Source organism: Sinocyclocheilus grahami, unplaced genomic scaffold, assembly GCF_001515645.1.
Source record: "Sinocyclocheilus grahami isolate Dianchi unplaced genomic scaffold, SAMN03320097.WGS_v1.1 scaffold340.1, whole genome shotgun sequence".
Taxonomy (NCBI): Eukaryota; Metazoa; Chordata; class Actinopteri; order Cypriniformes; family Cyprinidae; genus Sinocyclocheilus; species Sinocyclocheilus grahami.
In genome coordinates this window covers 135,242-154,355 of record NW_015505519.1, presented here as the reverse complement: position 1 = coordinate 154,355, position 19,114 = coordinate 135,242, and the positions used below count along the sequence as shown (strand labels likewise).

Sequence of the window (19,114 nt, the reverse complement as noted above, 5' to 3'; positions counted from 1 at the left end):
TTTTTTTTTTTGATTCTGTCTCTCACAGTTGAGGTGTACCTACGATGAAAATAACAGATCTCTCCATTCTTTGTAAGTGGGAAAACTTGAAAAATCAGCAGTGTATCAAATACTTATTTGCCCCACTGTATTTAAAAGCGAAGGAAAGCGAGGAAAATAGGAAACGCCCCTGTCCCCACGGTGATACCGGTATTATCAGTGCGGTCACAAGTCAATTAACCGGTGGGAAAATGTCCTCACCGTCACAACCCTAACGCATGGATGAATGGATGGTTTAGAGGAAAATGGATGGATGGATGGATGGATGCACACTTTAGAGGAAAGATAGATGAATGGATGGATGGATACTTTAAAGGGAAGATGGATGCATGGATGAATGAATGGATACTTTAGAGGAAAATGGATGGATGGATGAATCAATTGATGGTTGGATGGATGGACAGATTGATACTTCAGAGGAAAAATGGATGGATGAATGGATGGATGGAAGGATAAAATCTACAAAGCTCTTCCTACTGAGATCCAGCCATTTATAAATTACTAAAAACATTTTTTCTTGCAATACCATCTGAATTTGCAACATGTTCTCTTACTTGACATATTTCTCTGAGGAATAGAAGAGGAAGAAAAAGTGGTATAATGATGGATGGATGGACAGATGGATATATACTTTAGAGGAAATACAGACAGATAGGCCAATGGATGAATGGATGGATTGATAGATAGATGGAGCAACAGATAGAATGCTACATAAAAGGTCAGATATAATGATAGATAGATAGATAGATAGATAGATAGATAGATAGATAGATAGATAGATAGATAGATAGATAGATAGATAGATAGATAGACACACACAGTGTTCTAACACCCTTATGCCATAAGTGTCATTTCACAACAGCTGTCCACTACCAGCATCCTCCTCAGTGACATTGATTAGCATGATGTCCACATGGACACTGTTAGAAAACATCTGCAATCTGTGTCCAAACGTGTCTTCGAGAGAAATAATTTCCCTGAGCCAGAGTAAGCAGAAAGTTGTGTTATTTCAGACACCCTCTCAGCGAGTCAATCAACCCCTCACATCTGCTCGCAGCTGGAACACATGTGTTTATTTTTATTTAGTGCTTTCTAACAAGTGAACATTCTCAGAATTGTTACGTAACAGCATGAAGTCAACTTTGAGCGGTAAAGCTAAAAAAAGATGAAAACCAGAACGACAGATCAATGAGAATGAGATCACTGCGTTTTTCACAGGATTCCTCTATTGAACATGTTTTTGCATATATGTTTTGACATCCCGTGGTAACTAGGATTTACACAAGCTTCAGTCTGGATCCAGAACATATGAGAAGAGATGATACCAACCCCTCAGAGGACCTCAGATGATGCCAACCCTGAAACAACATACAGAACTACCACATTTTGCTATAAGTTTGATTGCATCATATAATAATTGCTGTTAATAGTGTTCATCGTCTGTTTGATTACGTCTTTAATTGATTTTTCCACACATTTCTGCCATATGTACATTAACTGACAGTCAACACTGATAAGCTACCACTAAATATTGTAGAAACTTAATTTGCTGTAAAGATGCTTTGCAACGATTTGTATCGTGAAAAGCGCTATACAAATAAACTTGAATTGAATCGAATATTGCCACTGGAGAATATAGTGATGAATTTATAATTGTGGTCATTAAATCATTGGTTTGAAGTGAAACTTCAAATGAAAACTTCAATTCAACGAATCTGTTGATTTTGTTCATAAATGATTCATTTGATTCTGGCTGATCTGGTTCTCGAGTTCAACTCATTATTCGGTTTCACCACTCACTGGAAGTGAAAAATATCAAAAGCAGGTTAAATTTTGTTCTGTACATTACACAGAGTAGCCATACAACTTCAGAAGACTCGAAACATAGCACATAAGCCACATGTTTCACTTTTATGCTACATTAATGATACTTTTGTGCTGTAGCTCATAATGGTCATATACTGTATGCTCAACATTCATGAGCAACTGCACATGGTTATGAGTAAGCGTACATGTGAGTACTCCATATCTAGAGTATCACAACACACGCTGACGTCAGTTGTCAAGCGTGTGTCGCCATAGTGTGGACTTGATGGCTTACCACGTTAGCACATATTTAGCAACTGCTCTTAGGTTTCACTGCCACATCTATCACCATTAGCCTGGTGCCAAAAAGACGGTTGCTGGAGACCAACACGTTCAAGGGCCATTCTCGTAAGGGCCAAGACACGTCTAATAAAAGATTAGGCATTTTAAAAATAGAGAAGGACATGATGGGTGCATCTTGAATCAGTGATGGATTCTGGTAACAGCAATATGGAGACAAAAATGGCAAGTTAAAATCAGACACAGTGATTATTACTTGTTCACGACATATAACCTAGGTGACATCATTAATGTAGATAAATTAGTCACATGACAATCACAGGTGATTGGCTTGAACCTTTCACAGATTCTCATCAGATGGAATAAAACGACAGAACAACAGATAGAACTACAGAATGATAGATAGGACAATAGATACGAACAATAGATACAGTGGGTACGGAAAGTATTCAGACCCCCTTAAATTTTTCACTCTTTGTTATATTGCAGCCATTTGCTAAAATCATTTAAGTTAATTTTTTTTCCTAGAGAACGATAGACAGAACAATAGACAGAATGATACATAGAACAATAGAATGACAGAATTATAGAGCGATAGATAGAACGATAGATTGAACTATAGAACGATAGATTGATAGAACTATAGAACGACATAAAATAATAGAACGATAGAAAGAACGATAGATATAGTATTAGAACGACAGATAAAATGATAGAACGATAGATAGAACTAGAATGATAGAACTATAGAATGAGAGACAGAATGATAGAACGATAGATAAAATGATAGAACGATAGATAGAACAAGAATGATAGAACTATAGAATGACAGACAGAATGATAGAATGATAGATAGACAGACAGAACAATAGATAAAATTAGAATGACAGATAAAATGATAGAATGATAAATAGAACTTTAGAATGATAGACAGAACGATAGAAGGATAGATAGATAGATAGAACGTTAGAACAATAGACAGAAGGATAGATAGATAGAACTAGAATGACAGATAAAACGATAGATAGACAGAGACAGATAGATAGATAGATAGATAGATAGAATAGAATAGAACGACAGATAAAATGATAGAACGATACATAGAACTAGAATGATAGAACTATAGAATGACAGACAGAATGATAGAACGATAGATAAAATGATAGAACGATAAATAGAACTATAGAATGATAGACAGAACGATAGATAGACAGAACAATAGAACGATAGATAGATAGAACGTTAGAACAATAGACAGAAGGATAGATAGATAGAACTAGAACGACAGATAAAACGATAGATAGACAGATAGATAGATAGATAGATAGATAGATAGATAGATGGATAGATGGATAGATAGATGGATAGATAGATAGATAGAACGATAGATACATAGAACGATAGATAGATAGAACGATAGAACAATAGAAGGATAGATAGATAGAACGTCAGAACAATAGAAGGATAGATAGATAGAACGATAGATAGATAGAACGATAGAACAATAGAAGGATAGATAGATAGATAGATAGAACGTTAGAACAATAGAAGGATAGATAGATAGAACGATAGATAGAACGATAGATAGATAGAATAGAATAGAATGACAGATAAAATGATAGAACAATAGATAGAACTAGAATGATAGAACTATAGAATGACAGACAGAATGATAGAACGATAGATAAAATTATAGAACGATAAATAGAACTATAGAATGATAGACAGAACAATAGAACGATAGATAGACAGAACAATAGAACGATAGATAGATAGATAGAACTAGAACGACAGATAAAACGATAGATAGACAGATAGATAGATAGATAGAAAGATAGAACGATAGAACAATAGAAGGATAGATAGATAGATAGATAGATAGATAGAACAATTTACAGAAGGATAGATAGATAGAACTAGAACGACAAATAAATAGATAGACAGATAGACAGACAGACAGATAGATTTATGAAACTCAGAGGAGACGTCCTTCCTCAGCCAAGGCTCTGGAAAACTCTTCCTGACATGTCAGTTCTGTCAGCAGTCAGTATTTCCGGCTTGCTGTTGCATCACCAGCTGCTCAGAATTCCACAGTGACATGCGAGAGTTGATGTAACGCACCCGAGACGAGTCACGGTCAAGCCTCCAGAAACACACCACCCCAAACAGCCAATTACTGACAATCAGCATAGTTCATCCAGAAAGGAAAATTCAGTCAAGCTTCTTTCTTCCATGGAACACAAAAGGAGATGTTTAGCAGAACATTCACACTGCCAGTCCCATCACATTCCACCTTTTCTATACACTAAAAGTGACTGGAGACTGTGTAGTGGCTTGATGGCGTTGTTGATGGTGTTAGTGAGCAGACAGACAGATGGCAGTGTGTAATCTCCTCCAGCCATTAGTATGACTTCAACACAGCATAGTAAACATGGACACAATGTTTCAACCTGGAGGAGCACAGCAGTTAAACTCTAAACTGAAAAAACACAGGCCTCAGCAGAGCATTAAGGAGTGTGTTTTCAAACTGGTGAGGCTAATTATCAGCTTTGGGAACAGAAATGCTGAGCCATTATATGGTGTCTGTGCGCATGTTTTTGTACATCCTCGAGGGAACACGGAGTGCTAACATGCCACTTGATCTTGTTATGAAAAGAGATGGCAATTGTGCAAAGTCACTCACAAACTACCATAATAGTGGATCATGGGCCCTATGATTTCTGCACTGTGGAATCCATGTAATCCAGAATTTGTTGAATTTTGGATGACTAAATCAAAATAAGGCCATACAATTAATTAATCAAATTATGATATGGACTCACTGTCATCAGACACACACAGAAACTCAAATGTCACCACAAAATAAAAGTCAAAATAAAAGTTTGTTTGAAGAAATTGTGACTGAAATATATTAAAATTTGCTTTTTAAAAATCATAATATATTAAAAAAAAAAAAAATTTTAAACACGTTTTAAGGATTATCACACAATGTTTTCATTTGAACAGTAAACCTCTGCATCACTTTGTTCAGCAAAAAATAAAAGGAATTGTTCATTTTTATTTGCTGACATTTTAAAAGATTAATAAAATTGCTAATGTTTTATGCCTTTTCCTAATAAACTTATATTAATACATAAGTCCTCAAAACAATTAAACAAACTACACAGAATATGATAGGGCCCTATTACTGTAAAAAGTATAATACATCTTTCAACTTTATGAATTGACATGCTGTTTAATTTTTTTAATTTAATGAAACTATTCAAACTGAATCTTTAAAACATGGAATTTGGGAACAATAAAATGGATTTCATAGGGCCCTGAAATGTAATTTCTATTTAACTTTTAATAAATTGCTGTTAAATTGTATATGTTTTATTATTTCAATTATTTAGACATGCTTTTACATAAATTTAATTTAATCTTTTAAAAGGAATGCAGAAAAAAATAAAATGGGTTGGGGGGGGGGCATCAAATCCAGAAAAATTAAAACAAAACAAAAACTTGGGAATTAGGGAAAAAATATAAAACTTACATAAACACATTTTTTAAACAAGATAAATGACAGCTCATGCTCATCATATTCTCTCTAATGTCTTTCATTTTCATGAGGAAGTGATCAATCTCTTCCTCTCTAAAGCATCAATGAGACAATCTGTTCCTGTGTGGTTTTTCACATCCTTCCATAAGCAGCTTGTTTTAAAGCAAAGACAGGACTATGGCTGCATTCATATTGATCTATATCCATATCCAGTAGACATAAGTCTGCCTGAGCTGCATCCTGTGTACACGGAGTGTAATTCGTTTACCTCCTTCCTTTGAGATAAAGTACGTAATACAGTACCAGCAAGCGGCGGTTTCTCATTCATCATACATGTTCTTTCATACCCTCTCTCCTTGCACAGCGTGTCTCATTTCACTCATGAGCTCGAGGTAATGCAGACTGGGACAGCATTTACTGGACGGGGTGAGGAAAATTTCAGGACAATTTAATTATTACATTTAATTTAAAACACCAAGTAAAAAATTATAATATATATGATTTTTTACTTAAAGTGTTTTAAATAAAAAAAAAATAAACTTATTATTTTCTATACTAATATATGTAATATATATATTATTTTTTTTTTAAATATAAAATTAAACTATTGTTAATTTAAATAAATAGATACATTTCAAATGAATAAAAAACAATTATTTACTTTTATAATTTGTTCACTTTTATTTATAAAATTAAATTAATAATTTATTTTTAATAGTAATAATAATTTAGTAGTTTTTTTATTTTTATATAGTATTAATTTTATTCATTTAAAAGTAAATTATTGTTCATTTTTTAAATATAAATATTTATTTTTAAATGAATAAAAAAAAGTCAAAATAATTTACTATTAAATGAATCACTTAAAAAAACCTAAATTATTAGCCTATTACTTTTTCATTTATTTAAAACTACATTTTTATGACTACATATAAATACGCCAACAGTGATCAAATTTTATATTATATAAAGTATACCTTAACCTTATAGCTCAGTTAACCAATGGTAGCTTTTAGTAAAGAAAACATTTCTACAAATATCCAATTTTTTATATATACTGTTTGCAATAAAACTGTTCAATTGGTCAATTACTATACAAAATCACACTAAAAAGGTTGGCATTCAAGCTTTTTCTCTACCCAGCAAACAAGAAAACCAGATGAACTCATAAAAAGTCATCATGTGGCACTTTGACCTTCAATTGAAAAATGCTGCAGATCACAGAAGAACGATTTCACAAGATTATTAGGTAGCAATTAAGAAACCTGCATTATTATTTCTCTAATATGCCTTTGATGTTGGGTCGTACAACTTGATAGATCTAAATATGCAGTGATCGGCCTCTCATCCGTTTCTTTTCACGTTGTGCCTCAAATTGTCCGGTTTTCATTGGCTAGACCTGCAACGTAAAGAGTAACTATCCAACAGATCTCTGTGACGGTTTTCACACAAACATCACTCCAGACCTCACACTCAAGCGCACTGCAGCTGGAGTCTGATGACAGACGTTCCAGCCCTCAGGGAACACAATAACAGAGACCTAACGCACAGGATCACATTCACCACAAAAGGGCCATCATTACAGTGGTAATGGCTTACATGTGATTCCCAAACAGATGAAAGGAGGTCAACATAAAGGAAGGTCTATGTACAAGGTCCCTTTATGGCTAAGTTGTGCCAGATAACATATGGAACAGTTTGGGATAAAATGGTAAAATAGCCCCGACAGGACGAGAATAAACCAGTCTGGTGTTGAGATGAGAAAGGATTAGCTGCTGACCTCATTCATTACAACAGAAGCCGCTCTCCTTTTCTACATCCAAGGACTTTCATCAATTCAACTCCAATCAATTAAAGAGCTGCAAATTTCACAGACCAACAAAGCTTATACTTCATTATAAAAAAAACAGGTCTAAAAACTATTGTTCAAAAGTTTTGGGTCAGATAAATGTTTTTAAGGTAATTAGTACTTCAAATCAAATCAGATCAATCAAAAGTGACGGCAAAGACATTATAGAAGTTACAAAATATTTTCATTTCAAATAAATACTGTTATTTTGAATTTTTCTATTCATCAAAACTCATTAAAAAAGTTTCTTGAGCTGCAAATCAGCATATTAGAATGATTTCTGAAGGATCATGTGACACTGAAGACTGGAGTAATGATGCTGGAAATTCAGCTTTGCATCACAACAACAAATTACATTTTAAAATATATTTAAATAGAAAACAGTTATTTTAAATTGTAATGATATTTCACAATATTACTGTATTTCTGATCAAATTAATCAATACAATATATCAATACAATATATAAATGTGTATATAAAACTCATCTCAAACTTTTGAACGGTAGTGAAAATTGAGCAGAAACATAACATTTTAAATTAATATTAATGTGCTCATGTCAAACTATACTGACTACACAACTGTGAAGTATCTAGCAGACTTGCGTTACAACAACCACAAATGCTGAGTTTAACAGTGTGAAATATGATTTAGAGAAGCCAAAATCAGCAAAACAACATTACATAATATAACTGAGACCTGATCTTTCCCATTTTCAATGATTTTCACTATGGAAAAGTCAAGCAAAACTTCGTTCCGGATATGTGGAAAGAGCCATTAAGTCCAAATAGTTTCCTTCCTGTAGTAAAGCACCAGATTTAACATGAATCGCTTCGTATGTGTGGTCTTTGGGAGTACAGGTGACATTTCATATCATTACGCAACTATGGATAAAGTTAACTTGCTAAAATGCACTAGTGATCTTTCCACGAAGTCAAAAACTACATGTTCTATAGCTGTCGATAAGAGGTGCTAACCTACTTTTGTGAGCCTGGTCCTTAGTACATAATTAGAGAAATTACCCAGTCTCAGCGGGAAGGTTTTTCCACAGGACTACATCTTGCAGTGTTTGAAGGACTGAAAGCTCTTCTCTGGCTCCTTTAAGGCAAGAGGATTATCCTTTTTGCAAGGCAGCACTGGATTTCATTCTGTTTTCTATGAGGGTGAATTACAATCATTGACACCCTTCACAAGGTGGGTAAGCCACAAACATTCATTGCCAAAGAAGCTGTTCACAGAGTGCTGTATCCAAGCATGTTAACAGAAAGTTGAGTGGAAGGAAAAAGAAACACATGCAGAAATGAGTGCTGTGTCTGCCTGTGATGAGGAGATTGTGAATAAAGAATGAATATTAGTCGAATTTAAAAAACATTTGCATTTGAATGTTAGGTGTGCATCAGGGAGCGTCATCAGTGGCGCGCGAGATGCGATGATGATGTAAAGTGACGTTGTTGCATTTGAATGTTTTGTTAGTCTAGCCTACGCGACACGCCGCTGCTGTGTTATGCATTCAAAATATTAGAGAAATATAGAAGCTCAATGCGGAGAAGATCTTGAATGTGCCGCGGCACCCCGGTTGGGAAACACTGATCTAGTCAACCAATCTTGGTGGCAAAATACTGATAAATCATTTTAATAATGAAGAACAACAACAAAACCACAATAAAAAGCTAGGGGGGGACCTGCGGTTAACTGTAGTTACCTAGTAGTGCAAAGTATTGACGAGAAATGAGTTAAGAGTCTTCATGATACTAACCAATTAAAACAGATGTAGAGAAAGAAACCCTCCCAAAATGATACTAAAACAATAAAAGCATGGTTTCCATAAACACCCCTACAGATATCAGTCCACGGGAAGTGAATGATGTGTCCATGTGATATTTCAGTGATCTTACATAGCTTCCCGTTTACCAGAGAACTCACTACTGAACTGAAACTGATGGAACAGCCAATACTAGCAAACAGCTGACAGAAAATGTAGGTCACCAACATGGGGAGCTTGGAGGCTTCAAAGCTGTGTAATTTCTCGACTAAACATTATTATATAGCCTATTATAAAAAGCGAGATTTGGTAATCTCATAAAAAACTTTCACTGAATATCCCAAGTCATTTGGAAATACAACATTTAATAAGACTAAAAGGCTCTGAATGCGGTTTCTTGTTGCATTACTAACTGGCTAACTCACCTTTCAGCCAATTACCACCTCCATGTGATTTATAATACTGACCTTAACTAGTCTTATACATAGACTACTATATTTTCATAAGGAAGTCCTTACCTTCTCCTGTCCTCCATAATACGATCAAGATATGCTGGATACTAAACCTATCGACTTTCAACAGGGAGAAAAACCGCAAGTTAGCCAGTCCTGGTTGTGCGGTTAAAACCCATAGAGATTATTAATTAAAAAAGGTAAGGGTAAGAGCTTCCAAGTGTGAGTGTGGCTGCACTCCAAATGTAATTAGAAAGCTTCACACAGACAGACTTCAATCCTTTCACGCTGCCCTCATCTATAAAAACACGGCGTCTTATTAACCATCCGCTTACTACACAGACTGGTTCTCCAAGTTATGGAGTTGTGATGGAAAATCCTATTTGGGTGCGATTTAATCAACGCTCTGCTTGACCCTTAATTCAGAATTGATTAAGCCGGTGTTCACATGCACAGAAAATCCTGATGCCTCTGCCAAAAGGTGAAACGGTGCGTTAGTTCTGGGTGACCCAAAGCTGGCAGGATTTTGAACACTGGTTGACACCACTGAGCTTTCAACACAACACAATATGTCAGATGAGTAAATGAAGATGCCAGATGTCTCAAACCAGATGCCAGAGAAAAGTCATTCTGGAAATCAGGTAGGGGGGCTTCACAAGATACATCATCACACATTACAATAAAAAAACGACCCAAAAGGACTTAAGTCATACAAGTCTACAAGCTTTCTTTAATAGATTGTTAGGTGTTAATTAAGAAATTGTAGTTTTTGCAAAGACAATTCGCATTGTGGCCATATTACCACCTAGCTTGTGCATTAATTATCAATAATTCAGTCATTGTCAATTATTCCAATTATAATGTTTTTATTTAAATAAGAAAACAAAAAAAAAGTATTCAAATGAGATGAATAATTATTTCTTATAACTGAAATATATATATAATATTTGTTTTATATTATATTATATTATACTGTATTATAGGTCTGGCTTTAACAATAAATAAATAAATAAACAAACAGTTTTACCAAGACCACTCAAAGAAGTCCAAGCTATTCAAAGTGTGGCAAGTCAAAACTGAAAAGTGGAATACTTTCTGATATGCTTAAAGAGGTTGAGGACTCTTAGGGTAAAGCTTTTTTGGTAGCAGAACATTTGGCTGGACTGTTACTTATATAATAAAGTGACTGTTTTTGGCTTTGGGAGGAAATGCTATTAGGCTAATCGCCATGAAGCAATGCACAGTACATATCTGCAAGGCAAATGAACAAATTCGTCTTGCATATATGCATGAGCTGATATGAGCAATTAGGAAATTTAATAAGCCTACCATATACCTCATTAGATATTCATTGAAGAAATATTTCATATCTTTATTACATTTGCAAACACACCCAAAAATCTAGCAGTTACTTGAGGAAAATGGTTTTGGCTCTCATGTAAACTAAGAAGAGAATGTTAATGCAGTGTCAAACTCATTCCTCATTCAGAGTCTAAGCCATCATTAGCACGATGGGTTCGGAGCAGCTGGCATATGAAATATGTTTCTGGGTGGGGTTATGGGGTACAAGGCACAGAAGGCCTTGAGCAAACAATACTCCCTTAATCATGCTAACTGCATTATCCAACTCTCAGTCAAATGCTAATACGCTAGTCCCAACTGGCTAATCAGACAATGCCAGGAGCTAATCTAGCCCAAATCTAATAGAGGGTAACATTTTGACCTGGAATTCCCCTGACGTAGAATGCATATTTGCAATACAGAAACTATAGATGTAAAAGAGCTACACCTAAAAATGTGAACTTAATTACGTTTTGAAAGACTTTTGGTTTAAAATAGCACTATTCAAATCACGAATAACTGAATAATCACTTCAAAACTAATAATTATTCTTGAACTATAATAATAATAATAATATTTTTTCAAGCTTTTTATAACAAATATTGTTATGAAAAAATAATTCATTATTTTTAGTGCTGTCAAACGATTAATCACATCCAAAATAAACGTTTTTGTTTACATAATATGTGTGTATGTACTGTGTATATTTATTATGTGTATATATAAATACACACACATGCATGTATATATTTCAGAAGATTTTTATTTTCTATCTAAATACATAATGCACATTTTCTGTAAGGAAATTATAAATAAAATAGATCTATACCTACACTGTGATTTTGATTTCATTTTGACACTTTTGGTTTAAAAATATAATAATTTAAAGCACAAATAACTGAATAATTACTTCAAAAATTATTCATATTGAAAAGATAAAAATTTTTTAGCTTTATTTTACATAAAATTGTGTATTATGTTTTTATTATAATCTTTATGAAATATATAGTGCACATTTGCTTCATAGAAACTATAAATGGAACAGAGCTACATCTTAAATGGGATTTTAGGCTAAACCCACCCCACATCTGGTGTAATCTGAATACAGATACATATTTTGTCATTAAATACAGACAATGGCTTCTCTCCTACAAATAAGCACTGATGTGTGACATAGTGCTGTCAAAAGGTTAAAAAACCATGCAAAAGCACAGCGGCTCCTCGTCACGTCACTTGCTCCTCGTGTATTTATGGAAGCTTCAGTGGCATCCAAGGCATCTTTTCCAGCAAGTCTTAGGGCACCTCTGTGTTTATTCTCGGCTGATAAGTCATGCGACTCAGGTTTCCTTTCAACACAGCTGATCCTCACACAGCAAGATGACACCTTTACCGTCCTGAACTACGTTGCGCAAGTGCTCCATGGAAATGCATGTACCATGAGTACCTGGCAAAAACAACGCTCAGTTCAGAAGTATGGCAAGTGGGGCAATGAACATGATTCTTGATGAATTAAGATTAGCCATGTCATTCTCTTAACATCAATCCCATGCAAGAGCTGAACGGAGTCCCCGAAAGGAGCCACGAGACCCCCCAGGGGTAATTACAAAACTGCTACTGCTGCCCATGGAAAGGTATAATTAGTGACTCAGGTCATGAGGCGTCCTGGTTCAAAACGAAAGGAATTTCCTGTGCCTTCTTCTAGGTCAGCCACTGGCAGCTCATTTGGAGAGAGGGAATTCTGATCCTCAAGGTGGATGAAAGTAGGTAAATTAATCTGCAAGAGGACACGTCTCTGGCACTTTTCTCAAGGTTAAACACAGGAAAGCCTGACACTTTGGCGGGACAGGGTTTTGAGAATGAAGATGTCTTACAAGGAAAAGTTGCTCTGTCATGAGTCCATCAGGGGCCATCAGGGGCCAAAGGGCAAGATGACAACTGATAACCATCAAGCAACCTTTAGACTTAGCAATTTCCTGCAGACAGGTTACAATTACTTCATGTAATTGTATCGTGGCCTAATGGTTAGAGAGTCGGACTCGTAACTCAAAGGTTGCGGGTTCGGGTCTCGTACCGGCAGGGATTGTAGGTGGGGGGAGTGAATGTGGATGAAAGTAGGTATTGAAAACCTTCAATACCACGACTGAGGTGCCCTTGAGCAAGGCACCGAATCCCCAACTGCTCCCCGGGCACCACAGCAAAAAATGGCTGCCCACTGCTCCGGGTGTGTGTTCACGGTGTGTGTGTGTTCACTGCTGTGTGTGTGCACTTTGGATGGGTAAATGCAGAGCACTAATTCCGAGTATGGTTCACCATACTTGGCCACATGTCACTTCACTTTCACTTTCATATACAACTTCTTCATAGATCAAAGGAAAACACTTTAGGGTTTTCTTTGTAAAATAAAATCAATAGATTTCAACGCACATGCTTTACAACATTATAATAAAAAATATTATTAACAGTTACAAGTTAATAATATTATCATGCTGGCAGAAAATGTGCATTATGTATTGCATAAAATAATTTATATTATACTGTTATGCTGTAAATCGATCCCTAATTTTATTCAACATTAAACAGGCTATTTCACCAGTCAGAAAACCAAATCTCCCTATAAATTGTATCTAAATCTAAATGTATTGAATTCATTAGCCTTTTTTTATGCCAGTTGGCTTGAGGCCTGGTGACTCTGCATCTGATGTGCTCAAAGTGACTGAGTACAATATGACAGGATGTCCTCGATGCAGGACATGTCCCCAGGCTCACAGATATACGGCACTTTCTAACTAACCGTAATGAGGCCGTCTGCTAATTATGAAATCCACATGAGAAGAGCACACCCCCAGTATAAAAACACAGAAAAAGCTAAGGCCTTTGACTAGCAATCTGCAATTGCATTGTTATAGACATGCAAAAAAGAGAAACTAGATCAGTGACTCCCAAACATAACAGGCGAGTTTCAAACTTATCAAACTCAACATATATTATATTTGTATAAAATCAATTCTGTATTTCTAAAACTTCAGAAAAAGTCGGGAAAAACTTATCTAGACTGCTTAAATCATCCCAGAAAAAAAGGAAATGGACCAGTAGCTATTAAATTATAGGGTGCTGCTGGCTGTACATTATGGCTAAATGTACCAGACTGTTTCAGTGTTTTATAGAGTGAAAATGAAATAAGCCAATTGCAAGCTGAAAATTAGATATAGCGGTTTTACAGAGTCTCCCAGAATAGTATTCTTTTTCATGTAGATTAGTCAGTGAGCCTGCATTAGAATTCTTCATGAAAGAAAGATTCAGGAGAGAAGGACTTCAGGGTAGACCTGCATAAAACCATCCTTGAGCACAGTACAACATGGCCAGATTAAAACAAAGAGGCTTATTTTGGAGAATCATTCGTAAGCCTTTCTTTATCAGATTTCCTCCGCTCTGCACAGCTCGACGGTGCATTGTCTGCAAAATCACTTTGGTCTCACTGCAGTGAAACAGTATTACTTTGTATTAAATTAGTTATGTTACTAAAAGAGGAAATCAGTACTTATTAGCACAAAAGTAGACCCCAAACAATAACTAACTTTCCCTGTTTACAGGCTCAACAAGCAGCAATAGGGTTGTATTTAATGAAAATGTATGTAATGTAATTGCATTATGTAAATGCAACTATTAATTAGACATTTCTTGGTTGATTAGCATTGCTCTGTTTGTTTGAGCATCCTGACCAGACCAACACTGCAACAACTCATCTGTTTGACCAGCCATTGAAAAATGAAGGGAGTGTTCAGGAAACTTATACGAGAACAATCATTATTTTCGCAATTCCATTTGTCAACACTAGTGGTGCAAAAATTACTCAAATTAGCTCATACCTTTGCTTATATTTTAAGCGATTATCATGCCAAAACACTTTTTCTTTAGTTATTTATTTGTGGGGGATATCTGTGGAATTATTATTGATAGCATCATCAGATTAGCTGAAAATATTTAATAAACATACAATGGAAACTTATGAATGAGTCATTAAAACTCAGCTTTGAAGATGAAGTTGTGCAGATTAGTCAACACGTCTAGCAGTGCAGCCAGGGGTGGTCATAGTTCTTTTCTCTCCCATGCGGTGATATCACGGCTCTCATCCTACACAGCGATTACAGATGTTTCCATAGCAGATCTGCCCTACTTCTGGAGCCAACTCATACTGGCTGCCTGCATCTAGATCGGCACTGAGACAAAGTCTTGAGATCATGCTTGACTGAGCCGGTTTGGACTCACTCTTGTACCATTTGGGGCATTTCGATGAAATCACACGTTTTCGCAAAAGCCAGAATCGCAACAGAATGCATGAACAGCCTGTGGCTTGACCTTGACTTGAGCCCTGAGCAGAGGCGTATTTACTGCGCTAATGATAAAGAGATCAATTAAAGCAGCGAGCTGTGATCAATACGAGCAAGACGGGCTTGATTTTGTCTTCCTAGGGCACTGAGCCAGGCAAACGTCAACTCCCTTTAGACAGCAGTGGGACCGGAAGTAGGGTGAGGATGGTGACAGATGTTGGCTATTGGCTGCTGAAATGTAGGGCAGAATGGTGCGCCTCCAGCTGGGAGCTCACACTGGAAAAGACATGATATACCATAGCACAAATCCATCATAGCCCTAGGCATCAATTATGATTATAGAACAGGGGCGAACAAAACCGCATACATTTCTATTGAAGGAGGGACTGCAAAATTGGTCTAGTGACCACAACATGATAGAGGCTTGGAGGCTTTTGTTTACCTAGCAACACCCTAGGAAACACCCAAAACGAACTAGAATGCATCTAAAACGCCCTAGCAACTGAATAGCAACATACTGATTGTTTTAAATAGGAAAGCAGCAATCACATTTTCTTCTGCACTTGCTATTTTAGTATTATTTATATACTATTAAAATACTTTGAATTAGCTTATTTTCAGTTTCAATTATAATTTTAGTTATCTAAAAAGATCTAATAAATCTGCGTTAAAGCTACAAAAGTGATTTTTTTTCTCTGCGTTTTGTTGTTTGATTAACATTCATGACACAGAAACTAACTAACTAACAGGAACATTAAAGTCGTCATATGATGCTGCTAAAAAGAACATTATTTGGTGTAATGAAATGTGTTTATGTGGTTTAAGGTTAAAATTTATTTAGATTATTGTTTCTCCTCTATGCCCCGCCTTTCTGAAACGCATTGATTTTTACAAAGCTCATCGGTCTGAAAAGCGAGGTGTGCTCTGATAGGCCAGCTATCCAGTGTGTTGTGATTGGTCGAATACCTCAAGCGTGTGATGGAAATGTTACGCCCCTTACCATATTGTGATGGCGTGCCCCGGCCGGACCGTAACATGAAACCATGTCTGCATTTGTGATCGGAAAAATTACAAACAACAAGTGCTACTGTACGCTGCCCAAAAAACTTGCGTTTGAATCGTCAGTGGCAAATTCTTTAAATATAAAAAACGTACTTACAGTCTTTGAGTCAGAAGCGCCGGCATTGTAGTCTACTCTACCAGGATCAGGAAACAGTCCTCCATAAAATGCGCTGCACACATCTGAATATTTGGGTTAAACTGTTCTGGAACAGTGTTGTAAATACAACTTAACCACTGATTTCTAGTCGTGTCCTCTTTTGGAAGGCCAAACAAATTAGTTTCGCTTTCACAATGAAAAAGCATCACACACCGCGAGTATGCAGAGGCCGGCTTGAGTGAGCAGAGGCCGGTGGGCTTGAGAACGGTGCGGCCGGCGGATTCGATGAAGGAGCATCCGGCGGGCTTGCGGCAACCACATGTGACGACCCCGGGCTGGACTCCGCTTATATTTTTGGAAGGCCAACCAAAGTAGTTTCGCTTTCACAATGAAACACAGCGCCTTCACGACATGGGGGCGGCAGCAACAACAATACTACAACGAGAATCAAAGTTACGCCTTCTTTCTTTGCGTGAACATTTGGGTGGCGTTATGCAAATCTTCCCATATCGTGACGTAGACGTGTGCGTAGGGGGCGTGTTAGAACGAGCCGTTTTAGGTAGGCATGGTTGACTCTTAAATTTTATAAAGAATATCTTTGGATTTGAGACTTTAGTCTTTGCAACTTTACAGATCTTCTTTATGCACCAAGAGCTTGTAACACTCCAAAGAGAAAGGAAAATTTGAAATCGCATCATATGACTGCTGTGAACCAATATACTATTACACGTCCATTTTCTTTCTCACTTGTTTACCTTCACCTAAGCCATAAGCAACTGTGTTTTTAAGGATACTTGCAGAGACATGCATTTTGACATAGTTGTGAACAGAATTCAGTGCTCACGTGCATCTGCGTGGCTCTCACTGCGTCTACACCAGAGGCGAGCGGCTCGGTGCGATGCGACAAAATACTATAGAACCCATTATAATCAGTCTACACTAGATGCGGCGTGGCGCGACACGACAAATCCCCGACAGTAAAATTGCTGCCGTGTTTTATTTATGACGAACTGACACAAAGTTCAAATGATTTGCAATTGTCGCTTTTCGCGTCCAGTGTAGACAGACTTTAGCTGTTGTGGCGTGGCTCATGTCACGTCCGGTGTGTTTAAAGAAAACAATTAGTATAAATATAACGATCAGTATACTAAACATCGCACATCCCACGATGTGAATATTGCGGATGTGCACATCACGATATCGATGCTGAAATGATATATCATGCAGCCCTAATTAGGGCCCGAGCACCAAGGTGCGAGGACCCTTTTGGAATTTCTCAGTTTATTACAATATTGCGTTACTCCCTAAAAAAAGTAACTAATTACGTTAGTAATGCGTTCCGTTGCGTTTGAGTAACTTTTTTAATCTGGGCAGGGTTTGCTTGTCTATTTTTAATAAAAAAAAGTTTTTCTGTTTCAAATGTAAAAGCCCTTTCACACCAAAAGTGATATGAATTTGCCTCAGGCTGAAGGAAATGTAAATTCACATCTGTACAGTAGAGGGCGCTGCTCAAACAAATTGCATGAAGAATATGATGCAGGAGAAGAAAGTTCAACACTATTCAGAAAGAACAAAAATGAAACACAAATGTGTCATTTTTGCTCATTAGTATGGTTGAATTGGATCATCGAAAATCAGTAGCAAAGATATTGGTTAATAAAATGTGATTAAATACAAATTATATCTGTGTTATTTAACATATTTAACTATTGCAGGTTTGTGTAATATTCTGAGTTTGCATTTGACTGTTTTTACTGATTTTGAGGAATACAGAATCTTTTTTTGTGCAGTGAGAGTAAATGCATGTTCATATTTAGTCTAGAACTACAGAAACAGGTTCACACAGCACACACAACGCTTCTGCACTTACTCCCGATTTCTCTCAACATGGCAACACAAGAGCTGTCAGTCAATACATGGGAAACAAATGGCGCTTTTCCACTGCATGGTACGGCACGGTACAGCTCGGTACGGTTCACTTTTGGGGGGTTTTCCACTGGGTACAGTACCTGGTACTTTTTTTAGTACCACCTCGGTTGAGGTTCCAAGTGAACCGTACCGTTACCAAAACGTGACGTGTAAACTCTGCTGATCACGGATTGGCCAGAGAGAATCATCACTACCTGTGTCACTGAACTTGCGCCACAAACACAACAGAACCGCTAGATTTAAATCAGCACAGCCAGCGAAGGATCGAACGCAATTGTTTTGAACGAGCGCACCTTTTTTAACAACCAAAAAGTGGCTGTTTCGTTGTCTGTTGAGGAAGTACAGACGTTCCTCTCGTTGACAGCAGAGGAGGGGATCCAGCGAGAGCTTGATGGGGCGACGCGGAATGAAAATTTTTTTCAGGTGTCGCAGCAGTAGAGGCGGCGCAACTATAACCACATGTGAATAATCCCGCCCACTCTAAAGCGGTACTAAACTGCAGTGGAAACGCAAACCGAGCCGAGTCACACCACGCAGTGGAAAAGCGCCAAAAGTGGCGTTACTCATATGAAAAAGTAGCCTAACTTTCCTTCTAAATATATAAAAAAA

General features: G+C 36.7%; 1 protein-coding gene across 6 annotated transcripts in view; it reads right to left on the bottom strand.

The window, feature by feature from the left end:
- The window catches only part of LOC107603087 (centrosomal protein of 85 kDa-like), an 89,593-nt gene that overhangs the window by 56,862 nt on the left and 13,617 nt on the right, over positions 1 to 19,114 (bottom strand). Inside the window, exon 1 of one of the 6 annotated variants that reach the window (XM_016295791.1) lies at positions 2,141 to 2,503. The exons of the other annotated variants lie outside the window; for them this stretch is intronic. The gene's annotated coding sequence lies outside the window, so the exon portion shown is untranslated. Of the gene's footprint in view, positions 1 to 2,140; positions 2,504 to 19,114 lie in introns of those variants that run through there. 6 annotated transcript variants of the gene reach the window in all.